Source organism: Malania oleifera, chromosome 3 (genome assembly GCF_029873635.1).
Source record: "Malania oleifera isolate guangnan ecotype guangnan chromosome 3, ASM2987363v1, whole genome shotgun sequence".
In the NCBI taxonomy this organism is placed as follows: domain Eukaryota; kingdom Viridiplantae; phylum Streptophyta; class Magnoliopsida; order Santalales; family Ximeniaceae; genus Malania; species Malania oleifera.
Window position 1 is genome coordinate 126,605,332 of NC_080419.1, and position 14,274 is coordinate 126,619,605.

Genomic DNA, 14,274 nt, shown 5'->3' on the forward strand with positions numbered 1-14,274 from the left:
TTCAATAATTTTATTTTATTTTATTTTATTTTATTATTTATTATATATGCATTTTAAGTATAGTATGTATACGTGTGTGTGTGTGTGTGTGTGTGTGTGTGTGTGTGTATATATATATATATATGAATCTTGAACCATAAAATCGAAGGGTTATTCCCCTTTTTTATCCAAGTGCTTTTTCGATGGTCCTTTTTCTCTCATCTACTCTCTCTATAGATGGGTCCCACCGTGCTTTGAAATACAATTTTCTATTTTGCTGGCAGATGAATAGGCCACACGAGCTCAATAATTTTTTTTTTAACAGCAAAATAGAAGCCCATGTGAGCCCCATTATTTTTAAAAATTTATCTCTTGGCATGCAAGGGGGCTCATATTCTTTAACATTTATATTTTTTTTAAAATTATTGGTCCTAGAGTCGAATCTAAAGAGGGGGTGAATAAACTCTTTCGCGTATTTTCGCATTTTTCTACAAAATATAAAATTGGTAAGATGCAAATGATTATATCACAATAAATGTAAAGTAAATCATGCACAAAATATAAATTAAAGAAAAGGAAGGAAAAGTTTAACACCGATATTTAATGTGGTTCGGCCCCTCACCTACGTACACGTCTTGAGTCACACCCAAGGTTTTCACAATCCACTAAATAAACTCCTTCACCAGCAGAGAAGCATTTACACACAGGAACAAATCCCTTCACGCTCACACAAAGCCTTCCAGCAAAGTTCACCAAGAACCCTTGTAATTTGGTTCACCGAGAATGCTTACACTTTGGTTCACCAAGAACCTTGATACAACAAGAAGATTAAAATGATTTACAAAACAAATGCTCCTTAAATGAGCTAATAATTGATACAATCAAATTCCTCACACAACTCTCTTAGATGTATCACACTAAGATTGAAGAGCAAGAGAGAAGTTGAGCACAGAGATGATGAACTAATTGAATTGTGCTTGCAAATAATATATGATTACTAAAATCAATATTTAAACAAGTTTTTGGACTTGTATTTATAGGCAAAATGAGCTACTAGCTGTTTTATAGCCGTTGGGCTAATAAAATAATTGTTAACTTTGAAAACTAGCCGTTTATAGCCATTGAGGCTTCAATCCCGACATAAACTGTCGACGGTTTTCCCCAAACCACTAATGGTTTTTCCCAAACTATTGACAATTTCCTTAGATAGAACTCCATTTAGCTTTCTAACTAAAACCGTCGATGCACCTAGCCAAATTGTTGATGGTTTTCCTTGTTTGTTTATCAAAACCTTCTCATCTATGAAAATCTTCAACACAAAAGTTATGAGATTTTTTCTTAACTTTTCGTAGATACTAAGATCGCCCTTTTTGGAATTCTCTAACAAAAGTTATGCTCCAAATATTGAAGGGTGTTTTAAGAAATTCGAGAGAGGAATTTAAGTGGTGCATGGATGAGGTTTTAAACCCAACCAGGACCAAGTATATAAAAGATTTACAACACTAGGATTGTTTAAAGCTTGTCCCTTATGAAAACATTGCAAGTATAGGATATTTGTATAAACTCTTTGTTTTTGTTATTTGAAAACTCATTAAGTTTTGTTCTAAGAGTTTAGTGATATCCTATATACTTATAACCAAATATGAAATGCATTTTCTTAACTTTTGCTTAATGATCTTGCGTGAAACAATATCGCAAGAGTTACAGTAGTTCATACCTCAAAACACTCCTTATTATACTATGAGTTTGTTGGATGTGCTTGAGTTATTTCGAGTGAGCGTCCACCTTGATCTTTCCTAATCGAATGTTCACTCGGTCTAATCTTTGTATTTACCTTCATTTATTTGTCACTTGTACTTGTATATACTTGATCTACAAAGATAGGTTAAACTTGGAACTACAAATAGGTTAATATCATCAAAATACATTAAATATGATTATATAGTCACTAAGGCTAACATTCTCTTCCTTTTTTATGATGTCTAACCTGTTAAGAGTTTTCTTGATCTTTGCGTTTGAGTTTGTACCTGTCATAGCTTGATTGTAACGCCCCAAACCCGCCAAGTGGGGTCCGGGGTGTTATGTATCCAAAAATCCATCTCTGATACCATATTATTCATACACATAACAGAAATAATAAAAATGAATCCTCAACAATAATTCCAAAGTACTATAAGTTCATCCCAAAAAGAAGTATTTTGAAATTCATATTTCACAACCAAAGATACATTCATCTAATCATATTACATACCAATATTTAAAACATAAACGTACATATTCTAGTATCTTATATTAACTTTAAATCACAAAACTAAACCCTGCTCCAGAGCTTGCTAAGCTCGATCACCAAAAGGACTTGAAAAGTTAATATATCACTGGGGTGAGACACTTCTCAATTAGGATGAATAAAATATAATAATGTGTGACATATAAGTTTTAATGTAACGCCCCAACCTAAGTCTGTCAGGGAGTATTGTTTCTCTCCTCCTCCACTTGGACCAGACAATAGGGGGGCAGACCTTATCGGACTAATGGCTGACTGGTGAAACTACGAGCTCCTATGAGCCAGGAAAGGAGAGAGTGATCCGGGAGTAAGAGAGAGCCTGTAGGATCCTTTTAATGAAAAATAATCAAAACCCTAGGAGAGCACCAAAAGAAGGATTTTGAAATTTCCTAAAAAAAAATGAGCTCACTTCTATTTATAAGTGAGCAGCCCAGGAGAAAACCAGCACTGGTTTCCCCTGTTCACACAAAACTGTCGTCAATTTTGTGGTTGACTTAACCAGTTGACCCAAAACCGGCGACGATTTTTCTCTGCTCTCAAAAGTTGTCTACGGTTTTGGTCCTGCCAATTGAATTTCTTCCTTTTTTCCTTTGTTTTTCCTTATTTCTCTCTTTTAAATTTATTTTCTTTTATTTTTTGGGTTCAGGTTTCTACATTGATATGCAAAGATTAGTTTACCTAAAACCACTAATGGGTTGTTATAATCAAATATGACAATTTGGATCATGTAATCACTAAGGCTAACAATCTCCCCCTTTTTTATGATGGCAAACTATTTGTATTCTTATATGATATAATTTTAAGCTCCCCCTTAATTTATGCATATTGTTCGAATAAGATGAAATTTTACTCCCCCTTATTATATGCATATAAGGCATAATAAAAACATTCAACTAGATATTTTGTTGACCATATGGGTCATATCCCGTTTTGATAATGACAAATACTCTGATATTTAATGGTTGATGAGTTTGTGTGTAGGACCAATTGGAAATATCATATGGTTCACGCACATGGGCTTAAAGAAGACGAAGACTCAAAAAGTTTATTCATTGTAATTTATATTTATCATTTTGGGTCTGTAATAGTAGCATAGGAAAATAGTCTGTAATAATTAATGTCTTACCTGCATGGTAGGATATATAAGCTCAAAACCATAGATGGACCTTAGGGTTCACCCTTCGGTCGACCGAAAGTCGATCGACACCAGATTTTTAGGGGTATATACTCAAATGCCTTAGATCGAACTCAAAGGCCTTAAATCGATCATAGGACCCACAATATTATATGAAAATGGGCTGCATAATCTTAGTGTTTATTATCATGCGAATAAGGGTAATTTTATAAGAAAAAAAAAGGCTAAAATGCACAAAAAGGGCATGTACGGTCAACCAAACTTCTACATGCAGAAACCTTCGGTCGACTAAACCTCCACCGGGTCAATGTGTTGACCACTCGGTCGACCTACTAGAAGAATATATACAAGCCCAGTCGACCAAACTTTCCTGGGTCAACATATTGACTCTTCGGTCAACCGACCAAAAAATTAACTCCAACGCTCTGGTCGACCGAACATCCTAGGGAGAAGCCCCAACCTCCCAGTCAACCAAACCACACAGAATTGAAAAATCACTCTTGAGACCCTTAGTCCGATCGACCAAACTCCCAGTTCATTTTTTGCATGGTCGACCGAACTTTGTCACTTGGTTAACCGAACCTAAAGTTTGGTCGACTGGTGCTCTCGAGTTGGACATTTTTTTATCGAGGTAGAATTTTTAAACAAGGTTAATTTTGCTAAAACATTTTAAAAACAATCCTAATAATACCCTACATGTCCTGAACGGTTATATTTTTGGGGAACTCTATATATACCCCCTCATTTGCAAAAATTAGAAAAAGATTAGCAAAACAATTAGCAAATTTTCTCTGATTTTCAAAAGCTCTATTTCTCACATTCAAACTTCATTCTTTTATTCTTACTCATCCTCATTGCAAATCTTGCTAAGTAAGAGTATTATTGTGAGTTTCTAGTTAAGCTTACACGCTCGTTAGTTCTAGTTGATTGAGATACATTTTTATCCGAAAGTAAGCTTGAGTTTTTCTAGGAGACTTCATTAATAAGTCTTCCGTAGGAAAACTTCATAGAGCTTGTGAGTTTTGCATCATCATTGCAATACTCAAGAGTTTGTATTGTTTTTTTTTTTTGTCAAATAAACTTTTACAAACCATTTTCAAATATCCAATGTACTTATTTTTTAGAAAAATATTTTTGGGATATTTGCTTGTGAAGATCTTTGTTATTGTACCTTCTAATTGATAATATCATCTTGACACAAAGATCAAACAATTTTTGCTAATCGATTTCATATATATTGTGTGGTTTATTTTGAGAAAAATATTTGTTGAAGGTATTTGAAAGTGTGCTTGAAGACAAACACTATTTTACAAATCAATTTCAAATATCTCTTGTGATTTATTGTGAGAAAAATATTTGTTGAGGATATTTGAAGCGTGCATGGGATCTTTGTTTATGCATTGTGATTGTACTATTATTTTGACACAAAGATCCTTCCACATACACTCTCATGAACTGATTGTCATATTTGCATTAATCTTTGAAAGTAGACATTAAGACTACACTGAGCTTATCGTATCTTATCATTCGGTAGTGCGCATTAATTTGTGATATTAAGTTATACTGGTGTACATATCTGTTTGTGAAGAAGCATATTTCTGTGTACAAAAATTTCATATCATTTGTTGTATTCCAAGCATGGGCCTGAAGAGGGAAACTAGCCCTATGGAATAGTCCCGGACTAGCTTAGACCCGGTTAGGAAAGTTAGGTGCATCATCCTGGTAAGGCGTGTTGTATTAGGTGCCGCTCCACTCATTTAAATGAGTCGTAGTGAAATCCTTGTACTGGTGTAGCCAAGGCAGGGACGTAGGTACTTTCGCTGAACCTTGATAATATATCGCGTGTATCGTTTACTTTTTCCGCACTTTACTTTACTACACGTATATGTTTATTTATTGATTGCATAGATTGACTCTAGGTTGTGTAATACTATTATTAAACTGATTGACCTAGGTGATAATTTTTAAATACTCAATTCACCCTCCTCTTGGGATTGCACCAAAACTAACAATTGGTATCAGAGCCTCGTAACTTAGACTTAAACGTCATTTAGTAAAATATTATGATGGCTCATGTTAGTGCATTCCCTTCATGTGAGGGAAGATAAGTCACACACCCACCAGTATTCTGTGGTGATAACTATGTTGTATGGAAATTTAGAATAACTATGTATGTGAAAGCTTTAAATTGGAAATTTTGGAATGTCATTGATCAGGGTGACAGTGTGCTTGTTAAATCCATTGGTTGTACTAGTGTTCCTAAATCTAAGTATGAATTGAATGATCACGATATGAACTTAGTGTAGGTAAACTTTGATGTCATGAATATCTTACTACATGCTTTAGATTTTAATGTTTTATGTGAAGTTATGACATGTAGTAATGTTAAGGAGATCTGGATGAACTTGAGATGAGATATGGAGCACCCATGCAAAATAAAGTGAAATCTCCATGTGACTCAAGCTCTACTGATCTTGAAGGAGATAACCAATGCTTTGTTGCCTTAACTGATAATGAGGTTATCTCTGTTCCTTCTGCTTTAGTAGATAAATTTGAAAATGATTTATGTGCTAATTTGAATGATGTGTCTAATTGTGAATCATATGATAGTAGCGATAGTGAGAGCATGCCTACTTATGAAGAATTGCAAATTGAATATGTTAGAATTCATAAGTCACTTGTTAAAACTAACAAAAGATATACTGCTTTGAAGAACAAGTATGAGGCATGTGAGAAAGAATGTGAATCAAAAGTTTTTGTTGAAAGGGAAAATGATTTTAAAATTAAAGAATTAGTAAACAAGAATGAAAAATTAGAAAAAGAATCGAATGTAGTAAGATCTCAAACTTCAAATGATAATAATATAGATCTTCTTATTGCAGAAATTAAACGCCAAGCAAATAACATGACTAAAGAGCTTATTAAATTGCAAAGTATTTGCAAAGACTTGAAAGATTAAAAAATGCAAGATCTAGAAAAGAAAGTGGAAGACATGTCTAAGATCATCCATACATTCACTAGTGGTAAAGAAAATTTTGACAAACTCTTAGTTTTACAAAAGATGACCTTAGACAAGGAAGGTATAGACTTTAATGGAATTGAAAATAGGAAAAAGAAGAACCTATACATGGGGTACTTTGTAAAAGAATCGAAACATTATTCTAGTACCTCGTCCAGTCCATACACTCACACCACATGTGTCTCGTGTAAAAAGAAGGGGCACATAAAATTTGATTGCCTGTTTAAAAGAAAAGGTGTGAAACCCAAACGAGTATGGAAAGTCAAAGAATCACCGACTCCTAACCCATCAAGAATAAAAGATAGAAAAAATGGTATGAGTTGTTAAGAAAACAAACTCCTTGAAATTCAAGGAAGAATCTACTTAGACAGGAATTACATGATCACATAATTCTTCCTTAGTAGTTAGGATTAACTATAGGGGTAGTGTTGTCTAAAGACTTAGGAAGTGGTTTGGGCTGAAATCGTAAAAACTTAATATTTGTCCATTATTCAAAATTTTACATACTAAGGATCTTAAAAAAATCAAGCTAATATAGAAATTCAAGCAAAATAACCCATCGGAACTTAATGCATATATTCATTGGTTGAAATATGAAATTATTAGCCGCTTGAATAAAAATTCACTTTCAAATGGACATGGCATGTTTGCTTTGTATTTAAATCTCAAATTGCTTAACTCACGCTCAACTATGAATATCTAAAGTTAAGCATATCTTTTGTCCATTGCACTAACTTGTGGTTTAGGGAATCCATCTCACACTATATATCATTTAATCATAAACCCATCATTGAACTTAAAAGCATAAATCAAAATCAAGTCATCATTCTAGGACATATTAACTAGCATGAATTCCTTTTGAACAATGTTCTACTTCTCAATACTCTCCTAAACTTAACTAAAAATTTTAATCTTTAAGAGTATTCATTCTTTACTCATCACACAAAGCTCTCAAACCTTAAGTCAAATCCATTAGAGCTTTATATACTTAGAGATGAGTTGAATGGCTAATAAAATCGCCTAGGTCTCAATCTAAATGAATGTATCAAATTCAGATAGACCTATGCTTATGCATTTTTAAATCGAAAGTCATTTTAACTTGGGCCTCTCACACGCATTAAAATTAATATTAATAGAGGCAATATAAGCTTAGAACTCTCAAGGAAATACTCATTGTGACTTTTTGGTCCGTTAAACCTAAGAACTCAAAGTCAAGCTACAATTATTGAAAATATTATAACTCTTGGTTATTGAACTTGAAAATGAACGAAAAAGGCATAAAATGAGTTGAGCGCATAACTCAAGGGGAGCATATATTATTTCATGGTTATATAAATTAAAATACTGTCATATTTTTATTTCATGCCTAAATGTCCATATGAGTACTGCCCTGAATTCCTAACTATCCATGATTATTTATTGTTCATGGTATCTAGTTGGATGGTTTACATTTTATATGGACAACTGATTATACTACTTGATTGCATGCTTAGTTTAGAATGTCTCCTGCATGGCGGATGCAGTTGATGAGAATTGTATGTTGGTAGTGGATATAGGTTCTCGTGTGCCTTGAACTGAAATATAAATTGCTTGTTTGAACCTATCAGGTATAAGTTTTATGGGAAAACATCCAACTTACAAATGACATGCTGCCAAAATTTCGATAAAAATTTTCCCAAGTAAAACGTTGTACAAAGATAATTATGATAAAATAAACGTTAAAATCTTTTTTAAAGGATGAGTGAAAACTAAATAATAATAAAAAATTCATTCTTACATAATCATCAGACACTTAGAGAGCTGAGCACCTTTTTTATAGAGAGAACTTATAGGACTGACATGCATCATTATTGTTTATTGAAATATTGAGGCTCTTCTGATATCCCTGAACATTATATCCTACACGTAAAGTTTTATGATTTAATATGGAATGTTCTTGGGTCATGAATTGCATAAAATGCCTTAATATCTATTTTCAATGTACTTGTTGTCTATAGGGATGACTATACTGATTAGAGATAAATATTGTTAATAAATATCCAATATAGTTGTTGGAGAATGGTTTGTGTGCTCACTTATACTTTGGCATATTCAATGAAATCAATCCCTTGCAAAGTATAAGTAATCTATTGTACATAAGTAATAATTCAAATTGATAGGGGGAGCATCTAAAATTAAAATGTCTATCATATTATGCTCACAAACTTTTGAGGTTTAGATATATTTTAAATATAGTGTGACATGTGCTTAAATGAAATAATCATTGTGAAAATCTTAAGTTGATATTTATTGCTTTGCCATAGGTTGCTTGTGTTTGCCATATGATCTTGCATGTGATTATTAAATCTTTAGGATCATCATAGTTGTGGTTTTCTAGTTATATTTTTGTATGTGCTTAATTGGCAAACTAGAAAATTGGTGCTTGCTTGATCTTTAAAGCTTCTTTTTCAACAAGCAACCCCCCAGTACTTTAAGCAAACATCATAAGGGGGATATATATTGTAATACTTTATGGCAAGAACTAATTTCAAAACTAAAACTTTTTCTCTTACCTCATTATTATTATATACATATATGTTTTAAAGTTGCATAACTGGTTCAGTAACTACACATAAAAATGCATGCGAACTAGTTAGACTATGTTTATGCTCAAACCTATTCTTTATATATTGCATGTCTTTAAATTCAATTTTTTTGCAGGTCTCATGAAATGGTTAAATCACAATGGTTTGAGGATATTTCTGGTTTAACTATGTCTTTTATGTCATTTAAGTCTTTTAATAACCAGTTATATAGTTTGTATGCTTAATTGCTAAATCAGTCATTTCTTTATACTCTATGAATTTGCCTGTGCTATGAAATGCATGACTATCATATCTTTTACATAATTGATAGTTATATTTATATGTTGAGAATACTGAACTGTTTGAGTAAGTAGTTGTGGATATCTTGAAAATATATTACTCAATCAAGTCACTTGTATACACACATGTTTTTGGGAAATATTCTATTTTCAAATGGCATGCTGCCAAATTTTCTAAAAACCTTTTCCCAAACATACCTTACATTCAGATGATTATTTGCCTATGTACTTAAATGTTTATTTAGGCCCTTTTTTGCTGTTGCCAAAAGGGGGAGAAGTAGACAAGTATTTGTCATCATAAAAAAGGGAGAGATTGTTGATCCTATGGGTCATATCCCGTTTTGATTATGACAAATACTCTGATATTTAAAGGTTGATGAGTTTGTGTGCAGGACCAATCAGAAGTATCATATGGTGCATGCACATGGACTTAAAGAAGACGAAGACTCAAAAAATTTATTCATTGTAATTTATATTTATCATTTTGGGTCTACAATAGTAACATAGGAAAATGGTCTGTAATAACTAATGTCTCACTTGCATGGTAGGATAGATAAGCTCAAGACCATAGATGGACCTTAGGAATCACCCTTCGGTCGACCAAAATTCAATCGACACCAGATTTTTAGGGGTATATACTCAAAGGCCTTAGATTGACCGTAGGACCCATAATATTGCATGAAAATGGCCCCCATAATCTTAATGTTTATTATCATGCGAATAGGGGCAATTTTATAAGAAGAAAAAGACCGAAATGCACAAAAAGGGCATGTTCGGTCGACCGAACTTCTACATGCAGAAACCTTCAATCGACTGAACCTCCGTTGACCTCTTGGTGGACAGACCAGAAGAATATATAAACAAGCCCTGGTCGACCGAATTTCCCTAGGTCAACATATTGAATCTTTGGTCGACCGACCAAAAAATGAACTCCAATACTCTGGTCGACCGAACATCCTCGAGAGAAGTCCCAACCTTCCAGTCGACCAAACTACCTAGTTCAAAATCATCTGGTCGACCGAACCGCGCGGAATTGAAAAATTGCCCTTGAGACCCTTAGCCCGATCGACCGAACTCCCAATTCATTTTTTGCATGGTCTACCAAACTTTATCATTTGGTCAACCGAACCTCAAGTTCGATCGAGCGGTGCTCTTGGGTTGGACATTTTTTTACCGAGGTTAAATTTTTATATGGGGTTAACTTTGCTAATACGTTTTAAAAACAATCCTAATAATATCCCACATGTCCTGAATAGTTATATTTTTGGGGAACTCTATATATACTCCCCTCATTTGCAAAAATTAGAAAAAGATTAGCAAAACAATTAGCAAATTTTCTCTGATTTTAAAAAGCTCTATTTCTCACATTCAAGCTTCATTCTTTTATTCTTACTCATCCTCATTGCAAATCTTGCTAAGTAAGAGTATTATTAGTTAAGCTTACAACACTCTCGTTAGTTCTAGTTGATTGAGATACATTTTTATCCGAGAGTAAGCTTGAGTTTTTCTAGGAAATTTCATTAATAAGTCTTTCGTAGGAAAACTTCGTAGAGCTTATGAGCTCTGCATCATCATTGCAATACTCAAGAGTTCGTATTGCTTTTTATTTATGAAATAATTTTTTATGAACCGTTTTCAAATATCCAGTGTGCTTATTTTTTAGAAAAATATTTTTGGGATGTTTGCTTGTGAAGATCTTTGTTATTGTACCTTTTGATTGATAATATCATCTTGACACAAAGATCAAATAATTTTTACAAATCGATTTCAAATATCTTGTGTGGTTTATTTTGAGAAAAATATTTGTTGAAGGTATTTGAAAGTGTGTTTGAAGACAAACACTATTTTACAAATCAACTTCAAATATCTCTTGTGATTTATTGTGAGAAAAATATTTGTTGAAGATATTTGAAACGTGCATGAGATCTTTGTTGATGCATTGTGATTGATACTATTATTTTGACACAAATATCCTTTCACATACACTCTCATAAATTGATTGTCATATTTGCATTAATCTTTTAGAGTAGACATTAAGACTACACTGAGCTTATCGTATCTTATCATTTGGTAGTGCGCATTAATTTGTGATATTTAGCTATACTGGTGTACATATCTGCTTGTGAAGAAGCGTATTTCCATGTACAAAAATTTCATATCATTTGTTATATTCCAAGTGTGGGCCTAAAGAGGGAGACTAACCTTGTGGAATTGTCTTAGACTGGCTTAGACCCGGTTAGGAAAGTTAGGTGCGCCACCCTGGTAAGGCGTGTTGTATTTGGTGCCGCTCCACCCGTTTAAGTGAGTCGTAGTGAAATCCTTGTACTGGTGTAGCCAAGGCGGGGACGTTGACACTTTGGCCAAACCTCGATAACATATCGCGTGTATCGTTTACTTTTTCCGCACTTTACTTTATTGCACGTGTATGTTTATTAATTGATTGCATAAACTGACTCTAGGTTGTGTAATACTGTTGTTAAACAAATTGACCTAGGTGATAATTTTTAAATACCCAATTCACTCCCTCTTGGGATTGCACTAAAACTAACATATTTCATATCTATTGGAGCTATAACATGCAATACATTATTAGAAAGTTCATTTAAGATAAAACAGTAAGCAAACTAAACTTTCATCAGATTTATACCTAATACACTAATTTATAATACACTTCTCACCCCACATACCAAACACTACATAACTTCTCCCCTTTGATTATCATAAAAAAGAGAGGTACTATTCATTTAGCTTAAAATGACCTAAAAGCATTTTTAAGAGCAGTTTCCATGTTGGTGAGGCAAGTATATGCTGAACCAAAATGTCAACCTGCCTTGGTTGATTTCTGTCGACGATTTCCCCTGAAACTATCGATGGTTTGGTGCAGAACCAAACTATTTGAAATAATAAATTGACCTATTGATTTATTCCTTACTCATGAATAATGAATGATAATTGTCCAATAATATAAAGCTCTAATTGAATGATCAAACGTTGAGAGCTTATAAATGGAGTAAGGATACATACTATTATACAAAGGATACTAAAAGGTAAGAGTATAAGAGTGTAAGAAGAATTTTTTCTTCTTTTTGAGTCAACCATAAATTTGTGAATGCTCAAAACCAAATTGCATTTCACAAACACATTGATGCTCATGGTTGAGTGTGGGTGAATAGGTTCATAGTCAATTAAGAAGATTCATTTAGAGAACTTATTATTTGCTTTGAGATATTTGATAGGATGAATTGCCTGTTTATTCAATGTTGGGTATAAACGAGTATACTAGCTAATCTAAAAATTCTATTTTCATCCTATGAATGTGAAATTCAATTTATTGATTCTCAAAGTGATACTTAACCTAATTCAAGTGAGTTAAGGATAAGATTTTGTTAGTTCATTACTTGACACTCAAAGGTGAGAGGAATGATGTATTCCTAAGAGGGGGTGAATTAAAAATTTTAAACTTCTTAGGTCAATTTATCTCTATTTTAAGATCCACAAACAATAAAGCACAACCTAGGGTCTTTCCAAGCAATCTCAGTTCCCACAAATATTAATGTATGCAGATATTTAAAACAAATAAAGCATTCACAACCCTTTATGTATAAGCATACAAGTGCAGAAAATAAATAGCATAGGGAATGAGAGAATGACACAATTATTGTTATTGAGGTTCGGTCAAACCAGCTTACATCCCCGCCTTAAGCCAGCATCTCAAGGATTCATTATATGTTCACTTAAATGGGTGGAGCGATGCCGTTTACAGCTCTCCTTAGAGGGCGGAGACTCCCCAGCTCAATTACGGGGTTAAGCCACAACTAGTTCTCCTTACGGGGCAGAGTCTCCCCAGATCAATTACAGGACTGAGCCACAACTAGTTCTCCTTACGAGGCGGAGTCTCCTCAGTTCACTTTCCAGGCATAACCAAACCATACACACTTTACAGGATGGTACACCTCCTAGCTCACCTAACCAAGTTCAAGCCAAATTAGTACACCTTACAGGATGGTGCACTTCCTCTTTAGGCCACACCTGGAATACAAAGATAATAAAAATTTGCATATAAACAGATTGCTTCTAAAATAAGAATATGTGTACAAAGTTAAAGCACTAATGCACTCACACAAGATATGAATTTAAGTTCAAGTGAGTATGTGTAATTTTTCTCAAAATAATTTTATCAATCTTTGAATGAGATATGATAAATACTTCAAATATTAAACTCTAATAAATATTTCAATGAAAATGCAAGAGAACCTAGGGTTAGGCAAAGATCAAGGCAAGAGGCTTTCCAAGCAATGAATATATCAATGGATATATGCTTAAAGCCTTCTTGACTAACACTCAATATTTCTCCAAAAATGATTTACACAATATAAGTGTAGAATATGTTGAGGTATAACTCAAAATAAATTTTGCAATAAGTGTAAGAACCCGAACCATGATAATGGGTTATATATATGTAAAGAGAGGGACATTTTGGTAAAAGAGCAGGTTCGTCGATGAAGCAGAATTTCGTTAACGAAGCCTTTGTTCTTCTCGTCAACAAAATTCAGAGCCTCGTCGATGAGAAAAAGCCGAGGGGTTTAGGGAAATTTAAATATCAGGATTCGTCAACGAAATCGTTGCCTCGTTGACGAAATCCTTGAAGACCTCGTCGACGAGGACACCAACTCGTCGACGAAATCCTCCGGGTCAAGGATCTTTATAAAGGATATTTTGGTTTGCTTCTTGGCTAAGTTTTTGGAAAAGCTCTCTCTCTCTCTCTCTCTCTCTCTCTCTCTCTCTCTCTCTCTCTCTATAACTCTCCCTCCACTCTTTCTCTCTGGTTTTGTTTGCTGATCGTTGCCTGATTGGTAAATCCAAAGTTACTGCGAGGATCAGTGAAGGATTCTCTACGTTTCTACTAGATCGAAATCTCGTTTCGAAGGATTTCGAGTTTCGGGCCAAAATCGAGGTAAGACTCGATTTTCATTTCTGATTCGGTATATGTATAG